This window comes from Pteropus alecto, unplaced genomic scaffold, assembly GCF_000325575.1.
Source record: "Pteropus alecto unplaced genomic scaffold, ASM32557v1 scaffold210, whole genome shotgun sequence".
Classification (NCBI taxonomy): Eukaryota; Metazoa; Chordata; class Mammalia; order Chiroptera; family Pteropodidae; genus Pteropus; species Pteropus alecto.
This window is the reverse complement of record NW_006431288.1, coordinates 4,380,812-4,400,154: the sequence shown is the minus strand read 5'-3', so window position 1 is coordinate 4,400,154 and position 19,343 is coordinate 4,380,812. Positions and strand designations below refer to the sequence as shown.

The window sequence follows — 19,343 nt, the reverse complement described above, 5'->3', positions numbered from 1 at the left end:
CTGCTGCTGCCACAGCCTTCGTCTCACTCAGCTGCTCGTGACTGGACAGCCTCGTGTCCTCGCCCCATTCTACCTTCTGCTGTTGCAGGGTGATTTCTTAAATTTCTCCCTAGTTGTATGACATGTTCATCTAGATCCCAGGTGATTTTTCCTTGCTGTTGGCTTCTTGTTTCCATCACAACTTTGATTTGGTTGCCAGAGGGATGAACAGAGCCTCTATCATCTACGCCATTTTTTTTCCTCCGACAAATGATGCTTTGCTTAAAAATCACACTTAGTAAAGTGACAAGAAACTCTTCCTCTGAATATTTTATATTCACCAAAGAAAACACAAAATAATTTAAACAAGGTTATAAAAAAGTGTCAATTCATTTCGAAAAGTATTCTACTCGACAAAATAATAAACCCAATTCAAAAGTGGGCAAAGGATTTGAGTAACCATTTTTGTGAAGAAGATATGCAAATAGCCAAAAAGCACATGGACAAAATTCAACATCACTAGTAATTAGAGAAATGCAAATCAAAACCACAGTAAAAAGATATGACTTTACATCCATTAGGATGAATATTATCAAAAAACAGAAGCTAATGGATGTGGTTCCATGGTGTAGCAGTTAGCACATCTGCTTTACATACAGATGGTCCTGGGTTCGCGCCCCAGTGGAGCCACAGTCCATGATCTACAACCATGCCACCCTGAACAAGCCCTATGTCTGATCTTGGAAGCTAAGCAGGGTCGGGCCTGGTTAGTACTTGGATGGGAGACCACCTAGGAAGACCAGGTGCTGTAGGTATAAATAATAAATAAAAATAAATTTAAAAAAAAAACAGAAGCTAATAAATGTTGGTGAGGATGTGGAAAAATTGGAAACCTTTGTGCGTGGCTAGTGAGAATGTAAAATAATACAACTGCTATGAAACATAACATCACACTTCCTCAAAATTTAAATGTAGAATTTTCATTCAAACCAGCAATTCCACTTCTAGATATCTACCCAAAAGAATTGAAAGCAGGAACTTGAACGGATATTTATATACCCATGTTCATAACAGCATATTCACAATAGCCAAAAAATGGAAGCAACCCAAATTTCTTTCAGATAAATGGATAAACAAAATGCGATATATGCATACAATGGAATATTATTCCTCCTTAAAAAAGAAAATTCTGACACATGCTGCAACATGAATGAACCTTGAGGACATTATGCTAACTGAAATAAGCCAATCAAAAAAGACAAATATTGTGTGATTCCACTTATATGGGGTTCCTAGAGAAATCAGATCCATAAAGATAGAAAATAGAATGGTGGTTGCCAGGGGATATGGAAGGGAGGTTATCATTTAATGGAGACAGAGTTCCAGTTTGGGAAGATGAAAAGAGTTCTGGAGATAGATGGTGGTAATATTTTCAGAAAAATGTGACTGTACTTAATGTCACTGAATTCTATACTTAAAAATATTTAAAATGGTAAATTTTATGTAATCTATATTTTATCACAATAAAAAATTAAAAAGAAGTATTTTACTTACCTCAATGCCTTTGAACTATATCAATGCAAATATTTTGCACTCTCTCCAAATCTGGCCACATATTACTTTTTCTGTTCAGTTAATCATAAGTCTTATACACAGGTCCTCATCTATGTGTTCAATTTGCAAAATATGTGCATCTCCATATAGTAATGTGGTGTTTTATACATATTTAAGTCATTGATTAAAAGCAGAAAAAGGATGATGCCTCCTCAGACTGCATTTGCAGAACACGTTGCCTGAGGTAGAATAACAGCCCCTGTCCTGGTCAGATACAACCAGACTGCTCTGTCCCAGCATCAGACCATCACACTGGGCAGGAAGGGTCTGAAAATCACTTCTGATTGATCCTGGGGAAAGGTAAGCTAGGCTTGGCATGATTCATGTGGAATCATACCAAGGAATTCAGTGGTCTTAGAGCATATGAAGAGTTGATGTGAAGAAAAGAGATTGAATCCTTTGGACATTTCTTCGAAGGACCAGTGGGTACCTGTCAGTAAGGTGTATGGCAATAATAGGCTTCTTTGTGAGTAGTGAGCCCCCTGCCTCTGGGACGCCAAAGTTCAAAGAGAGATGCTAGGGAAGGGTTCTTGCTTTGGACGAGAGTTTGGGATAGACACCTTCTCAGTCTCTTTGGAAACATACATTCCAGGACATGATTTATTGAACACTTCCTATGCTATCTGACATCACCTTGTGTGTTCATTTATTTTTCAGGTACCTAAAGTTAAACACTGCGTCTCCTATTTCTTTGTCCTCATCCTACAGCTCCTAGTACAGGAGTATTCAGTGCATGCAGGTCAGCGATCCCTACTACGCACCCTCCAGCAATCAAAAGTATTTTCTAGGCCCTGCCTGGTGCCTAGCACTGTGCCAGGTGTTCTGGTACAAACAGGCACATAAGATATGATCCCATTCCCAGTGGAATTGATGTGCAAATGAGAAAATTCTTAGGAAAAAGTCTGGCACAAGGTTGGTGCTCAAGAATTATATGTTCGTTGGATTTATTGTGTAAACCCTTAGGCCCAAGCATTATAGGATTCTCAAGAAAGTCAAAGGGACCCAATGTGAGCTGCGTTAGTCAGGGTAGGTTTCAAGGAAGAAATGAGACCTGAGCTGGGCCTGGAAAAATAAGAATGAAGGAACTGATTCAATAATTGGCAACCTCAGGAAAGTGACATTAATTCCTATATTATAGTTAAGAAACTGAGACTTAAAGAGGTATGTGACTTACCAATGGACACACAGCGAGCTTGCAAGCAAGCTCAGATTAGGCCTGTGTTGAATCCCAAAGCCCCACATGGCAGCCACTACACAGTTGGCCTTTCCCCAGCTGGGGGCAGGCAAGAGTAGTCAGAGCTGAGTGAAGTTACTCTGGGGGAGGAGATGGAGTGACAGTCCAAGAGAGAAGGCAGTCCTAAGCTAGGGGCCTTGAGAACCAGGCAGAGGGGTGGTACCATCAGCAGTAGTAGCCACCATCAGGTAGGTTCCCAAGAAGGGGCTCAGTCAGGCAACAGGATTATCCCACACAGAGCATCCTTCTACTAGACTGGCCTCCTGTGGTGTCCTTGTGCAGAGCATGTCCCCCACATCAGAGCCAGAACATCCCAGAATGGACTGTGCAGACAAGTTGTTTGTCTCTCTCAAAATAGAAACAAGAGAACCACTTATCAGCTCTCACACAGGGACAATGCATCCAGGAGAAAATCCCACAGATTTTGGCAACAGTTATGTTTCCTCAGTCTGACAACTTCAAGATGCATGAAAGTCTTTATCCATCAGGCCCCAAAACTAATCTGCCTTCTCCCCACCCTCATCCATCACCATCCCCCACAATCCATCAAACACCGGTCCCTACTTCCCTCCAATGTGCTCCTATCAGACAAAGCTGTGATCGCTGATCAGGCTGGAAGGGAGAGACAGAAGTAGCCAGGTCTTTCTGAAGTCTCAGAGATTAGGAGCTCTGCAGGCCCTGGAGCCAGCTTGCTGACCTGATCTTTAATTCTGGCTCCACCACTTACCAGCTGTCTGATTTTGGTCCAGTTCCCACCACCAATCTGAGTTTCAAGGTTCTTGCCTTCAGAGGTGAGTGATGGTACTGTGTGGGAAACCAGGGGAAGAAATGAGGCGCATATGGGAAGTACCTAGCCAAGAGTCCAACCTACAGTAAAGTGAATGTAAACAGCCCTCACTTACAGAGCACTGGAAGAGTCTCTGGCCTTGTGACAAGCTCTCCAAAGTACATGCTCCCAACTTCCTTTCCTGTTGATGCATCTCCTCATAGGAGTTTGGGGTCTCCTTGTCCATTACCCCAGGGGCTTCAAACTCACCTGCTCTGCTTTTGCCCCTGAGAAGCTTTTTCCTGGGTGGGCCAGCCTGGCCTGCCTCCCATGCACTGCAATCACCCGTGTGCATGCTACTGCCCAGCAGTGCACTGCACTGTCTCTAAGCACCTTGCTCATTCTTTAGCTCAGTTAGTTCTCACAGCAGGCTTCTTATAGATGAGGACCCTATCATCACAGACGTTAAGTGACGTGTCCCAGATTACACATGTAAGTGAGAGTGCATGGATTCAAACACAACCCTATGAGAGCCCACATGATGAACTCTGAAAAGTGTTCTTCAGAACAGTCTGCTGCCCCAGCACCAAGTTGAAGTGGCTTACCCTTGCCCTACACCTTCACTACAATGACCCATTACCAAGCACATCTTGCCCTCTTAGCACAGGTGGCTGCCTGGTGAGGGACAGGGAACTGACTGGCCACCAGATTGGCTCTAGTGTGAGGACCTCTCTGGAGGAGGGTTCACAGGATTGTTCCTTAACATGGAGTTAAAAGCATTTCCAAGCAAGACCAGCCCCCAGGGGCATCAGGGAGCAGGAGGAGTAGGAATAGGGAGCAGTGAGATATTACAGGGGCCACTCACAGCCTGTAAAGGCAGGTTGGCAGTCTTCCTCAGCTGCCTATGTTACATGGGGAACATGCAAATCTCTGCACACATCGCCTCACCACTAATCCTAAATGAAAAGCTCAGAACGGTTCTCAACAGGTAGACAGCTCTTAAGTCCCTTCTTGGGGAAATAAAAAGTTTATTATGTTCAGATTCCCAAAACCCTGGGCACCAAGACGTGAATCAATCTGTTTATCAGGTGGTGAAAGGCCTTCTGGGTCAAAGAGAGTGTACTTCCTAGCCCTGCGTACCTCTCACCCTGGGAAACCTGCAGTGGTCTTCTCGGGTGGCCAAAGCCAGTGTGAGTGCAAGTGCATGGGGGAGAGACCCTTGGGGCAGAGCACTGTGGAGGCTCAAAAGTCTAGTAGCAGAGGGAGCAGCTCCAGGTACTGGTTAGCACCAGACACATGTGGCCAGGGCTCGGTGCGCAAACCACATACACACACAGACGTGCGTGCCTGTTTCACTAGCACCATGACCAAGATCACAGGGGGAGTTGTGCCTGAAGCACACACCTGTGCACACATGGGAGCCCCAAATAGAAATGCTCACACCCTTTCCTCATTTATGAACCTGTCACAGTGACAGCCTTGTGATGCCCTATCCACTTAACCCAAATTCCTTCATCAGTATCTCTGCTCCTTAAATGGATGCCTATTTCTCTCACACTATTTTTCTTTTTATACATCAGTAAATTTCCTAGGTCCACAATAAAGAGCAGAAAGCTCTTGGCTTTGATCTGGGTGTGACAGTGCGTATGCTTAGTGCATGTGTGTGTGTGTGTGTGCACGCACTTGCACACGCATGCTCGTGTGTATATGAGTATATGTCTGTGAGAGTGTACCTATATGTGTGTGTGAGTGTGCCTGTTTGTGTAAACATACTCCAGTTTCATGTCACTACATCTGTTCTTCCTGGTACTAACCTAGATATTACTACCTATTCATGAAGACTGAAATCCAAACCTTGTACCTTAGAGACAATTAACCCAATCTCCTTGTGTTACAGAGAAGGAAACTGAGTCTTAGAGAGGGAAAGCTGGTCCAGGTTCCAAAGCCAGTGAGCACAGGGGTGGGTGGAGAGCTCTTCCTGCCCAGCCAGGCAAGCACTGCCCTCCCAGCCCTGCCCCTCCCCACTTTGGCTTCTCCCTTGCCTAAAGGCAGAGCTGTCTCCTGGTCTCTGCCTCAAACTGGGCCCTGCAGTAACAGTAAAATGGGAGAAGTAGACATGTGTGCTCATTACTGTTGACAAAAACTAGACCAAGTCAGCATTTTAGACAGATGGGATAGAGACGGGATGGGTACTCTGAATGGGAAAGCCAACTCCACAGTAAAGAATGTGGGAAACGAAACTATGCAGGATGGGAGGGTCTGGCAGAGATGCTCAGCATGATGACAAGGGTGACCAGGGAGAGAAGGAAGATGAGGCGAGGCCCACAAACCCACAGCAGGCCCCACAGCAACCACAGGGAGAAGTAGCCTAGAGAGCATGACTATGACAATGTGAAGCTAGAGAGGCGACACGATAAATCAGGTGAGGGTGGGAAAGGCGTAGAAAACTTTATAATAAGAAGACATAGGAAAGGAAATGTGAGCGAGAAAGGGCTCCAGTAAAACAGCCGATGGATTCCACAGCAACTCTGAAGGGCCATGAGGAGCACATCGCCTGTCAAGGATTGGCCCATCAGTTGCACGTGCTCACAGTGCATAGCTCCTCACAAGCACTCTGCTGGGTGCTTGCAGTCTGGCTCTGCTCCAACAGTACCCCAGAACTACAGGGCTCAGGAGCGGACAGTGTATGACTCTTATCTCAAGAGGGACTCTTATCTGGAAATGGAAGCCTCTACCCTCTATAAAGGAAAGACCCTCTCCAGCCTCACAACTCTCAGAGAAATCAAGTTTGGTTTCAGGGATTCAAGATAAACCACCCTGCCTACCCTAGCTCTGCAGCTTTGCTCTGTGTTTTTGACTCAAAAAGCCTGGTTCTCCCAAATACCTGCTGCTGTAGCCTATTGCTGGCTTGTTAGCCTACATGCTATTATCACAGGCAAAAGGCTGCTTTAAAAATGAGGTCTCATCTGCAAGTGGGCAGGACTGATGGATCTTCCAAAGTACGTGTGGCTTCCACAAATGAGTCAGGTCTTAACATAGTTGTAGACAGATGATAGCGAGAGAGAGAGAGAGAGAGAGAGAGAGAGAGAAATACGTAGGTATGTAGGTAGGTAGGTAGGTAGGTAGGTAGATAGGTAGATAGGTAAGTAGGAAGAGAGAGAGAAAGAATAGGTATCTTAATGAAGAAAAATAGCTACGTAAAAAGTTCTAAAAATCAGTGGAAACATAAGAAATAAATGGAAAAAAATTAAAATGGGCACGAAAATCAGTGTAAAGAATAAATTTTTATAACTAGGTGAGACTAGATAAATGACAGTTATTTGGCAGTAGACACCAGGCCTAGATAACAAGAGATGGCTGGATAATGGAGCTCTCCTCTGTGGGGTCTGTCCTATGAGCAAACTCTGCACTAGCACTTTACATACCTCATCCAATTTAATCCTCACAAGCCTGTGAGGAGATACTCTCATTATCCCATTTCTCAACTGAGGAAACTGAGGCACAGAGAGATTAAGTAATTTGCTCTGAATTATACAACCTGTGAAAAGAAGAGATGAGATCTGAGTCCAGGTCTGTTTGAAATGAAAGCCGACATTCTCCACCGTTTTGCTGCGCCCCCTCTCCCTGGGGTGGAAATGGATGTGGGCAGATGATGGAAATCTCTACAAGCCACAGAAGCACAACTGCATCGCACTGATCTGATTCTCCCACTCTCCTGACCTCAGGCCTCCTAATTAAGCCAGAACCTTGACAGAAGGCCTCCAATCCTTGTGTCCCAATTCTTGAGAGAAACTGATGCCACTTAAACAATGAATTTTGCAAGACCCAGAAAAGTCAGTTTCTAAAAGTCTCACACAGGCATTCTTTTACCAAAATGACTCTTCTTCAAAATCTCACCTTTCTTCCATCTCAAATCATATCTTCAGAGAATTTCCTCCTGATCTCAATAGAGCTAGTTGCTTTTGCTGTGACAGATTCCAGCAACGATCAATGCCAGAGAGACAGGCATGAGGTTTCCTTGGGGCTGTATTTCAGCTTGCCTTTCTCAAATCAGCATCCCAAAGATGTTCCAGGGATGAGAGAAAGAAGCCAGGTTTGAGGCAGCAACTGTCTGCTCTGCTCTGGTCAGCAGCTGTCAGGAGAAAGCCTAGGACCTCTCCCCATGCCTGGGAAGGCCATGCTTCCAGCCCTACCTGAGGCAGAATTCAGACCTTAGAAGGTGCCCTGATTCTTTCAGTTGCAAGTGGGCCAAAGGGTGTTTACTTTGCCTTTAAACCTTGCTTGAAATTATAGATTTTTAAAAAAAACAAACATGGAAAGCAAGAGCTAGAAGGAAGCTTAAATCCTAGCATTAGGAGTCAACCTCTTAGCTATGTAACTGGGGAAACTGAGGCTCAGTGGCTTATGGAAGATAACCTATGGTGCCCCACCTGGTGAGACTGGGTCCTGCCATCATCTTCATTGCCTTGCGTTGCTCCCCAACAGCCTTAAACTATTTATTCAAAGTCTCATAATTTACTTTAATATGAGCTTGAAAAAATCATAATGAAGGAAGTAAATTTTCCTTAAACCCAACATATAAAGCACTTTCCAACTTCTCTCTGGACTACCTGCTCTGACGCAGAGCAAACTGCTGCAGATAACAAAGAGCCACATCCCTTCCCCCGACCCAAACGCGCCCAGGAAACCCCTGTGGAAGGGCAATTTAGCCTCTGAATACTCAGACCTCAAGGTATCAAGCAGGATGCCAGTGAGGCTGGTGGGAGCACCGTTACTGCTGCTAAGAATGTAATAATAAATTCAGTTTTCAAATCTCTAGGCTGTTCATTTCTAAATTTTATCATTCGGCCTTAGAAATCATCACAGATCTAGACAACAATTTAGTACACAGCAATTACTCAGTGGAGCTCTGGGAAAATAACTGTGATGCCTTGCCATACCATGCACGGTTGAGAAGCAGGCATGGACCCTGGTGAGCAGAGTAAGATGGAAAGTCAGGAGACAGCATGGTGTTGTCATTTAACCTTCATGACAACACTTGGAAGTGGATACCACTGTCCCTGTTTCACAGATGACAAAATTGAGGCTTAAGAAAAATATGTTATTTGCCTAAAGATATACAGATCATGCCAGTGACACTGGCTTAGAACCCATCATCCTGATTCCAATATGCTCTCTCCCACCTGCTCTTTGGAGCACCCAGGGGGAAGGTCATGCAGTGCCCTGGTTAAGACTGGCTGGATGTGAATCCTGCTCTGCCGCTTTGGACTGTATGTACTTGATCCAGTTGATTAAGTGCTCTATGCCTCAGTTTTCCCATCTCTAAAGTGGGAATAATAACAGTGCCTGGCCCAGATGGGTGTTATAAAAATTCTACATTTGGAAGGATATTTGGCACTTGTAAGCTCTGTACAAGTGTTATCCCTTGTTAGTATTCTCTCTGCATCTCTTCTCCACACTTCCCATGGCAATGTCAGGAAATCAGGCCCTCGGTGTGCTTACCCTGAGGTGCAAGAGCCTCTACTGCCCCTAGGGAACTGGGTGTATGACAAATTAGTTTGTCTTCTGAAAGGGAGGATATGAACCTTCTAAGCAAGGAGGGTTGCTCCGGGCAGAAGTCATGCATGGTAACAGGCAGGGAGTCCCCCAAAATTAATTGCTTACCACATGTCACCACTGATGACAAATTTACAATTACTGTCTTTCTGGTAAGAAAAACATCCCACCTCTCCAAACTCTTGTCACCACAGTCTCTAGCCTGATTTAAGCAGGTCTGGGGGGCAGTGTCTTCCAGTTCCAAAGGACAAAATGACCCCACCAGAGGAGAAGACCCTGGACCTTAAGTGACTGACTGGCTTTTTTGTCTGTTTAAATCAGTGAGGTGGGACGGGCCATGCATTGACATCCTCCCACTAGGATCTCTGAATTGGATGGATGCTGGAATGGAAGCAAGACTAAGAAGGAGGACATTTATCTATGAGGACAGATCTGGGAGCTGACCTTGCATGCTCTCTTACCTGGCCTCAGCCTTTTTCTTTAAGGCTAATCAAAGCAAACTTGGGAAATGGACTAGAATAAAAATTGGGTCCACCTCTGGATTTTCTGAAGGCGAGGACAGTCCCTGACAAGAGACTCAGGTGTTCACCTCTGAACTGAGCTGGTGTCAGTGCTGCAGGGAAACGTCAGGAGGCTCCTGCTTCTCTCTGGAAGCTGAATGCTTACTCATTCATTTGTTCTTGACATTAAAAGAGTACTTGCAAATATCAACCATATTATTTTGACTTTTCCTATTCCCTCTATAAAGGTAGTATGGACTAATAGGGAAAACAAAAAAAAGGTACAATTGGAACCAGTAGCCTGGACAATCTGGACCCAGAAACTGTCTTTGTGGGTCTCCTCTCTTCTATTATGTTACTTCCTAATAGTTGGGGACATGGTGGAGGGGAAGATGTGCAAGTGAGACCAAGAGAACTGAGAGGGCTTCAGTGAGTCAAGTTTTTAGGGGAAAGAGGACGCAGGCAGTTCTGGAGCTCCCGTGTGTACTCCCCCTAGACAGAAGGCACCGTGGTCCCAGGGCTGAAACCTACATGCTGAGTCAGGGCCCTGAGCATCTGCTGACACTGGAAGTGCTCTGCGATAATTACCCTCCAAGTGCCAGGTTATTTCTGTCCTTTGCAGGAGGACAGACCAGGAGGGGGCAGAGCCCAGAAATAGAAAAAGCAATTAGCAGGCAGGCTTCTCAGGGCATAATTACTGTGTGCGAATTAGGACCTGGCCAGGTAAACCTCAGCCTAGTTCTGGGCATGTGGGAGGTGGGGGCATCAGAGCAACCTCCCCATTCCCTTATCCAGTGTACAGACAGAACCACCAGCTTCAAGGGCATCTTCTCCTCACAGGACCCTTTTGGACTCAGAGAGCCTGGAGTGTCTGAGGATTTCCACACCTGGCACATACTCCATGATTCCCATGATGGGCCTGAAGGTCTGGGAAGCCCTAGAGTGCATGTCGAATACACAGCAGCCAGACCAGGTGCTGTGCGCTTAAAACGAACGGCCTAGGCTTCAGGCCCTAGAAACAGGTCTGGGACTGGGTCCAGGACTGAGTCAGAAGACAGGTTTCAGCTTTAGTTTATTCCTGAGCTCTATGACCTTAGGCAAGTCACTTACCTTCACTGAGGCTCAGTTTTCTTTGCAATGAAATCAGTAGCCTACATATCAGTGTTAGTTGGTAACACTGCCTAACAAACAACTCCGTCTCAGAGCCTTACTGTAATGAATGTGTAATCCTCTCAAGCCAGGACTACTGTGAGTCCAAGCAGCAGTCCAGAGCAGCAGTCCAGAGCAATTCATGCTGCATCTAGCAAGGTGGCCTGCCATCTTTACACAAGTCTCCACATTTACTGTGCCCGGGAAAGACAGGGACTTAAGCAAAGCTTTTCACAGCCTCAGACCAGAAGCAACACACTTCACTTCTGCTACCATTTCATTGGTCAGAATTAGCCGCATGGCCCTGCCCATCTGCAAGGAGACCTGAAAGTCGGTCTCCTGTACGCTCTGGAAGGAAAAGGGAACCAGTTCTGAATGTTCATCACAGATAGGCTATCATTGTCACTAAGAATTTGTGAAAGTCTGAAGGGAATGGTCCATATCTCCACCAGAAAGTGATATTCTACTTGCTACTGCTTTCTTCCTATGTCAAGTGCCTGTTTGCAGTTCCTGTTAGATTCAGGGCTAAAATGCTTCTGAGGTGGAGAAGTCAGTCACCTGCGTTTAAGCAGATACTCGCGCTGAGCAGAGGCAAAGGAAGGAGATAAAGCCCAGAGCTTCATAACCTCTGCCCTCAGGTGTTAACTCTCTAGCTAAGGAAAAAGATCAAATAGAGAAAGTTCACATTAGTGTTGCACAATGTATGCTCACAAGTGCTGCAGGAACATAGTGAATCAGGTGAGACTTCCTGGAGGCACATACCTGCAGAGTAAGTCTGATTTTCTCAGGTTCCAAACCTTCCTGGAGCCTCACTGCTGGTCCAGCACTGCCCTTCACTCCAAGCCCAGCTCTTGCCCTTGCTTCTGAGCCTTGAAAACAGCGAAGTGCCAGCCTGCTCAGTAATCTGGGTCCTTTCACTGGAACCAAGCAGGGGGAAAGTAGAATCACCCACCTGGACTGGGAGTCCTGCCCACTCCTTCCAGCCCCCTGGTCCCTCTGCTCTTGGTGAATGGGAAGGAGCAGAGGGGAGGAGGTGGGAGTAGGAGAACACTGAATTCTGTATGGACTTGGGCCATCTCCGAACATATCTAAGCTCAGGTCCTCATAACTACAGGTGGGATGTCACCAGGACTATAAAGTTGTTCACACTGCCTGGCACCTGCACACAGAAGCTTTTTCACGCCTTTTCTGCCAGTCCGATCCAGGGCCAGCCCAGAGTCCTTCGCCCCTCTTTGTAGCCATGTAGATGTTCCACAACTCTGTTGTACCTTCCTCATTGGAAATTCAACACCACTTCACTGGAGCTTTGTGCCCAAGTTGGTGGTCATGAGCCCCTAGTCCTCTGCACCCCTTTCCAAGGAAGTGGAACTCCATTTGCTGCATATGTGTCTTGGGCCAGTCCTAAACTCCTGCCCTGTTCACATTCTCTGGGGCCCACAAGCTTCTCAGTAGCGTCCCTAATTCCTCCTTCAACAAAATATAATATTGTTCTCACAACACAAGTAGCAGAGAGGCAGCATGTTGCAAGGGCTCAAATTGGAGCTGGAAAGAGAAAATCTGTGTTCTTTGGTTCTGGTCCTGTGTCTGCCGCTTTAGTGAGACCTTAACTTAAGTAAGTAACTTAACATCCTCAAATGTGAAAGGGGAGGGCTCGCCATCTTGCCTATCTCACAGATTGGCTTTGAGCAGGGAGTGTGGTAATGTAATAGAAAATCACTCTGTGTTCCTCAGTCTCTAAGCCTTAAAGACAGGTCCTTATCCCAGGCCCCAAAGTAAGTGGAATAAAGGAGATTCAGAAGAAGACCTGCCTAGCCACAGTCAAGTAAGTGCAATGTGGGGTATTCAGGCACCCAAGGCCTTTCTTCTTCCCCACTCACTAGCCAGTCTCAGATAAGCTCTGTCTACTCTTCCACCCACCAGACGGGCAGGGCTCACCAGCTCCAGGCACAGCCCTATAGCACCAGCCCACGTCAAGAGCCCCGTGCCTGGAGCTGTAGACACTGAGAATAATGGAGTGTCATGTTTGTCTAATGGATTTATCACTACTTACGAATGCAGCTTCATCAACAAAAGCAGGTGAAAATCGATTTTGAGGCAGCTAAGTGAGCTGCACTTTCCCTCACAGCTTGGCGTGTATTGATAGTCTTTTGTCCACTTGGTGTTTTGCACCCAGTGCAGAACTAAAAGCAGGAATAAAAATGCCGACAGTCCTTTGACTCCTGTTCAGGGCAGGGTGCAGGAGCTAAGTGCTCCCATCCAGCATTCCACTGTCCCGTGCTGGAGCAGCAGATGACCTGGAGTGGTTTCTTCGCTCCAAAGGGCAGCTCCTCTCTGCACTGTACAGGGTTCCCACTGATACAGGCAGACAGACCATCACCGAGAGCCTGGGAAAGGCCACACCTCCTGCACTGGTCCGGAGCAAGGAGAGGGGTTTTCTTCTGCGTGTGTGCATGCATGCACATGTGTGGCCTGTCTGTCTGTTTGTTTGTTGTTTTGGTTTGTTTTTTGGCTGGAAATTAGCTGATTGGATTAGAAGAAGAGTAGGAAATGGATTTTAGAGAGGTGTTGGATGTTTCTGAGCAAATCTATGTTAAGATATGGAAGTGAAATGGGGCAGGCAAACTGTGATGCCTTAGCAGTTGTTCCAAATTTTCATTCATTGAAGTGTATTCTCTGGACCTGCCCAGCTTACCACTGGACTCTGTCTGCAGAGTAAGTGGGGAAAACAAGGAACCAACCAGCTGGAATAAGCTGCAGATGGCAAGTGCTGAAAATGCTTCCAAACAATTTTATGTGTATATTAATTGTATTAGTTTGGGCCTCTATAACAGAATACCATAGGCTGGGTGCTTTAAACAACAGACATTTATTTCTCGCAATTCTGGAAACTGAAAGTCCTAGATAATGGTTCCAGCAGAGCTCTCTTCTGCATTTGCAGACTGCCATCTTCTTGCTGTGTCCTCACAAGGCAGAGACCCAGACCATCTCTCAAGTCTCTTCTTATAAGGCACAAATTCCATCCTGGGGGCCTCATGCTCATGACCTAATCACCTCCCAAGACCCCACCTCAAAATAGCGGGGATTAGGACTTCAGCAGGCGAATTTGGGGAGACACAAACACACAGTCCATAGCATTAATCAGATTCTGGGGGAAAATGGAGGAAAAGGTGAGCATGGAGGGGGCTTCCTCATCTGTTTTCTATTTAAAGAGAACCCACCGTGTGCCAAGCATGTCACATGTGTCACTTCTAATTCTTACAATGACCCTCAAGACAGGTGTTATTTACCAATTTTAGAGATAACAAAACAGAAGAAACAACTTCACCAGATCACACAAAAAGCAAGAAACTAAATTGGGATTTAAGTTCAAGTTCATCTAGTACCAAAACTCAAGCTCTTTGTACATTGGAGAACAGATGGCAGTAATGTCCCATCTTACAATTAAGAAGATTCTGTGATTTCTCAGTATAGGCCAAAAGTTCTCACACTTTAGCATGTATCAGAATCCCCTGGTGGGCTTGCCAGTCCCACCTCAGGAGTTTCTTCTCAGGTAGGTCTAGAATTGGGGAAGAGAATATGCACTTCTAACAAGTCTCTAGGTAATGCTGATGCTGCTGTTCCATGGATCACACTTTGACAGCCGCCACTCTAGATGATGTATCCTGGTGCTAGAGAACGCAGGAGAGTCAAATGGCTAGTCAGTGAAACTGCCGTGGAAAGCTCGTTGGGATCACAAGACACTGACAGGCCCTATCACTCCAAGAGACACTGCCAGCTTTCCTGGGGGAGGAGAAGGCTTAGAGCCACAGGCATTCCTAAAGCGCAGAAGAACCGCAGCATCCACCACTTGACTCTAGCTGTTCCTTCAGCCGCTCCTTCGTTGTTCTTAATTAACGTTTGATTCCTTCCAGATGGTGAAGCACTCTCAGCAAGATGAGAATTGTCTCAGTCTCCCTTCTTCTTGCATTCTTCTGATGGAAGCAGGATGAAAAGTGTGGTTATTTAAACAGATTCGAGAGATCCACTGTTAGTTGAGTGGAAGGCAGATATTAGTCCCCGGTAATGTCCTGTATTTCTGGGATTATGTTACCCAAAATCATGTGTGAATTTTTAGATGGATATACATACGCTTAAGTTGTGCCTGAAATACAAAGGAGGTATGGTAGATAGTATCTCATTTTATGGATGCAGAATTGAAGGTCCAGAGGGTTTTTCCAGGTCCTATAACCACAGAAGTACTACTAATAATAATAATTGCTATTCATCACTGAGTGCTTCCTATTCTCTAAAGCACACACACATTTACCACATTTAACTCTCATACAACCCTTCGAGTTACTCATCACAACTAACATTTAACAAATACACGTGGTAGACCTGACACTATTCTAAGTCCTTTACCTGTATTACCTCATTTAATCCTCATAACTGCTTGATGAGGTAGCTCCTATTAACACTTTCATTTTGGGAAACAGGAAACCAGGTACAGAGAAATGAAGGTACTGTGCCCAAAGTCACACACTTAGTAAAGGGTAGGGTCTTGTTTTGATCCTAGATTCTGAGCTCTATTCAGCCTCCTAAGGCAGGGACTCTTACACTGCATTTTGCTGACGGCTCTGAGGGGATGACAGAGACCAAACAGGAAATCAGAGCAGCAGGCACAAACTGAAGGCCATCTCACCTCAGAGGCAAGTCAAGTCAGAACTCCAGGCCTCTAGACTCCTAAGCTGGTTTCTGTTCGCTAGCAAATTCTGAGCAGGATTGCCCCTCTCAGATTCTAAAGCCACCATCAGAGATGATACCACCTGACACTCCCAGCATCCTAATTAGAAATGCAAAACTGTCAATCTTATATCTGACCTCAAAGAACAGGGGATATTTTCCAAGAGCACAAAACTTAAAGCAGGATTGGAGAGAAAGACTCCAAATCCATCAATGTCATTAGTTCCAATGTTCTCAGTTTTACCCTCGTTGGGGCACCCCACCAAGCATGTCTCACCCAGTCCCTGCCCTGGCTTCAACAGGCCCTCCATCTCCAAGGTTTGTTCTCTCTCAATCTCTCTCTCTCTCTCCCACCCCCATCCACCTCACATGCACACACACACACACGCACAAGCACACACACACACACGCACAAGCACACACACACACACGCACAAGCACACACACACACACGCACAAGCACACACACACACACGCACAAGCACACACACACACACGCACAAGCACACACACACACACGCACAAGCACACACACACACACGCACAAGCACACACACACACACGCACAAGCACACACACACACACGCACAAGCACACACACACACACGCACAAGCACACACACACACACGCACAAGCACACACACACACACGCACAAGCACACACACACACACGCACAAGCACACACACACACACACACGCACGCACACACACAGGCTTCTCAGAGCCTCTGTCACAAAACTATTTTTGTTGCCTTTGAGTTGCTATGGCATCTCACTAATATAAATATGCATTCAGCCCTGTGACATCTTTTCTTTTTTGGTCTGTGGAAGAGTGAGGGTGGAAATGAAGACGGGATGCAGGCAAGGGGCTGGCAGGCGGCCCAGAGGAGCAGGTAGAGGCTTATGTGGGAGGGTGACGAGGATTCCTGGCAGCATCTATCCGTCTTGAAGTTCCCTCTCTGCCCAGGATTGCCATGCACTAGGGCCAACATGCTCTTTTTCCTTCCATCATCAAGTGTGCAGAGAGAGAACCTGAACCTCATCCTGAAAGGAGAGAGCCAAAAAGACCTGCCCTTGTCCTTCTTCAGGCTCTTGAGCCCCAGCCTCACTCCATTGCCTGTGGGGCACTGGGTCCTTGGAAGATGAAGGTGGGCCGGCTGCTGACAAAAGGACCAGGGTCCAATCTCTTTCCCACCACCCAAGGGGTGTGATGCCAGAAGGGACGGAGGAGGTGCTGTATGCTTTGGCATGGGCTCCTGATTCACCTCGTTCTCAAACGAGCTGCTTTCCTGAGAATACTTGTTTCTCAAATGCCCTGTAGAATAAGATTCATATCTGTTCATCAGTAGGAGGACGAGGTGATCTGAAAACCTTCCTGCGGAGGCTTAGGGAGCCCTAGAACATTAAGACTTCAATATCACCAACCTGACTGCCAGCTACTCCTGAGAGAAGAAGCAGACTGGGGCGTGGGGGCTGGCATGACCCTATCTGTGGGGGTGACAGAAAGCTGCTGGACAGAGATGGGGTCAGAACAGACAGGGCATGGCTCCTGCCTAATGCCAGAGTCCAGTCAAGGCAGGAAACAGAAGTCCACCCTAGACACACAGTTTCTTTCTTTGGAAGTCCCTTCCCTGTGTGCCCTGGGAGGGGGAGCAAAATTGTGGATTGTTTTTGTTTGTTTGTTCTTTTTTGGTGAGACTTCAGAAGACAGAATGAGAGCCAGTTGTTGGAGGATTCAAGAAGACAGATATTGACTCATGAAAGGAAGCATGCTTTTACATTGAAATTAGAAGCTGCTTCCCCAGAAAACAGTGAGAAACCTGTCACTCAAGTGTTCAAGCCCAGACTGGGCATGACCAGCCCAGGAGCTGAGAATGGGAGGGGATGCCTACACCAGGAGTAGCTTGCTCTGGACCTTCCACACTGAGGCTGAGCTCCTCACACTTCGTTCCCTGGGAATCCCACACCTTGACTCTGGCTAATCAGTTCAGAAATATTTACAGAGGACCACCAAGTGCCCAGAACAAACATAAACAGAGCTCCCGAACTCAGGGAGCATCTAAGAAAGCTGAGAGAGATTATATATCCATGGGACATTTCAGCCGAAGGTAGCAAAGCCCCAGCGGGCATGCTTGTTGTGCAAGTTACAAGCCACACAACACTGGGACAGCACATGGGTGTCTGCTGTGAGTGAGGGCACATCCTCATATCCAGCCAAAAACACCAGGTCTGCCAGTGGGTGGTGAGAGGATCAGAGATGAGGGCAGAAAAAGGCAGGTACAGGCCATGGGCTGGTGGGCAGAGGGAGTATGAGCAGTCATCCTGATCCCGTTTAGGGGCTTCTGGGCAAGAGCCCAACTATGGCTCCTGGGACAGAGATGCAGGAACATCTCTGGGCAAAGTAATTCTTCACCTCTGAGACATCTATAGTTCCAGTGGCCTCCCTTGCAGGAAGTTAAGACAATGACGCAAGTGACTTCCATTGCCCTTCCCAGCCAGAAACACCTCACAGGCCTTTGGGGCTTATTGTTTTCTGTCTTGGGTGATAATTGTCTGTGCAAGTGTCTGACCCCTCGAACCTGACCATGAGTTCCTCAAGAGCAGAATCTACCTTTTACCCACTCTGTCACACCCATCCCAACCAAACATGCTGCACACACACACACACACACATACACACACGCACGCACGCACGCACGCATGCACGCACATAATATTTATTATTAACAAATAAATTAATATATTTTTCTAGAAACACTTTTCAAAGGGGTAGAGTAGGGGTCTAAGCCCTTGAAATCTGGCCAGTGGCCTGACTTAATGAAATGACACCCCAAATCCACATTATGGAAAGCATGGATTTAGAACCATAAATAACTCTGAAAACAGAAAAGCTTAAGGAAGTTGAGGCTTTACTTAGTGAAGGATGGGGAGGTGCCCGATACAAGTCTTGACACCTACACAGTGATCTCTAAGTGCTGGCTGTTGTCAATATTATGTTAGGTCTTCGGTCCTCACCATATATACAGCCACACTCACACATTCACATGCACACATACTCTCACACACATACACTGCTCACACACACATACACCACTCACACACACACACTTCTCACACATACACATGCATGGGCACACACACACACTCTTAATGAGTCCTCCCATCTCTCACCCAAAGGCCTTCTCCGGCCTTTCTCTTCTCACCCTGGAAGGATAGAGAAGCCCAATTCTTGATTCCATGAGGGCCTGTCAGGGTCTCATCCTATGCCCTGTTCACTGTCCCTGCACCATCCAAGACCTACTTCTGATGACAAGTGTCTTGGCATCCTTATTGTCAAGTTGTTGTCTTGACACTCCCAAAGCAGTATATTTGACTTGGCTCTTCTTTGAAAGAAAGCCTTCTGTATAGAGTACCAGGGGTGAGAATGGGCATGGAGCACCTCAGTAGCAGCAAGATCAAGACTAGGACCATGGTCTTAGCATCAAGCTTTCCCCTGGGCTGATATATGGATGACTCCTTGGGCTCCAGGGCTTTCTAGACTCATTAGTTTATGAGTCTGTTTCTCGACTCAGCTTTTCCCCTAAGATAGGTGAAGAGGCAGCCTGGGTCTCAGAGACACCCGAGGAAACAGCAGCAGCAAATGTCTCTGGATTCTTCTTATACTCCTGCTCAGATGCCCCTACTGTCTGCACTAGCATAGTCTGTGGTTTTCAAATATGTATGAAACCAGCTAGCAGCCTGGGAGTAGGCACTAATTTACACTTTTCTGTGCACAAACTGGGCACTTAGTACCTATATGCAGAAAGGAATAACAAGAAGAGA

At 46.3% G+C, this 19,343-nt stretch overlaps 1 pseudogene; it reads left to right on the top strand.

Moving 5' to 3' along the window:
* Positions 1-678: 678 nt before the first annotated feature.
* On the top strand, positions 679-794 carry LOC112470944 (annotated as a pseudogene).
* Positions 795-19,343: the final 18,549 nt, after the last annotated feature.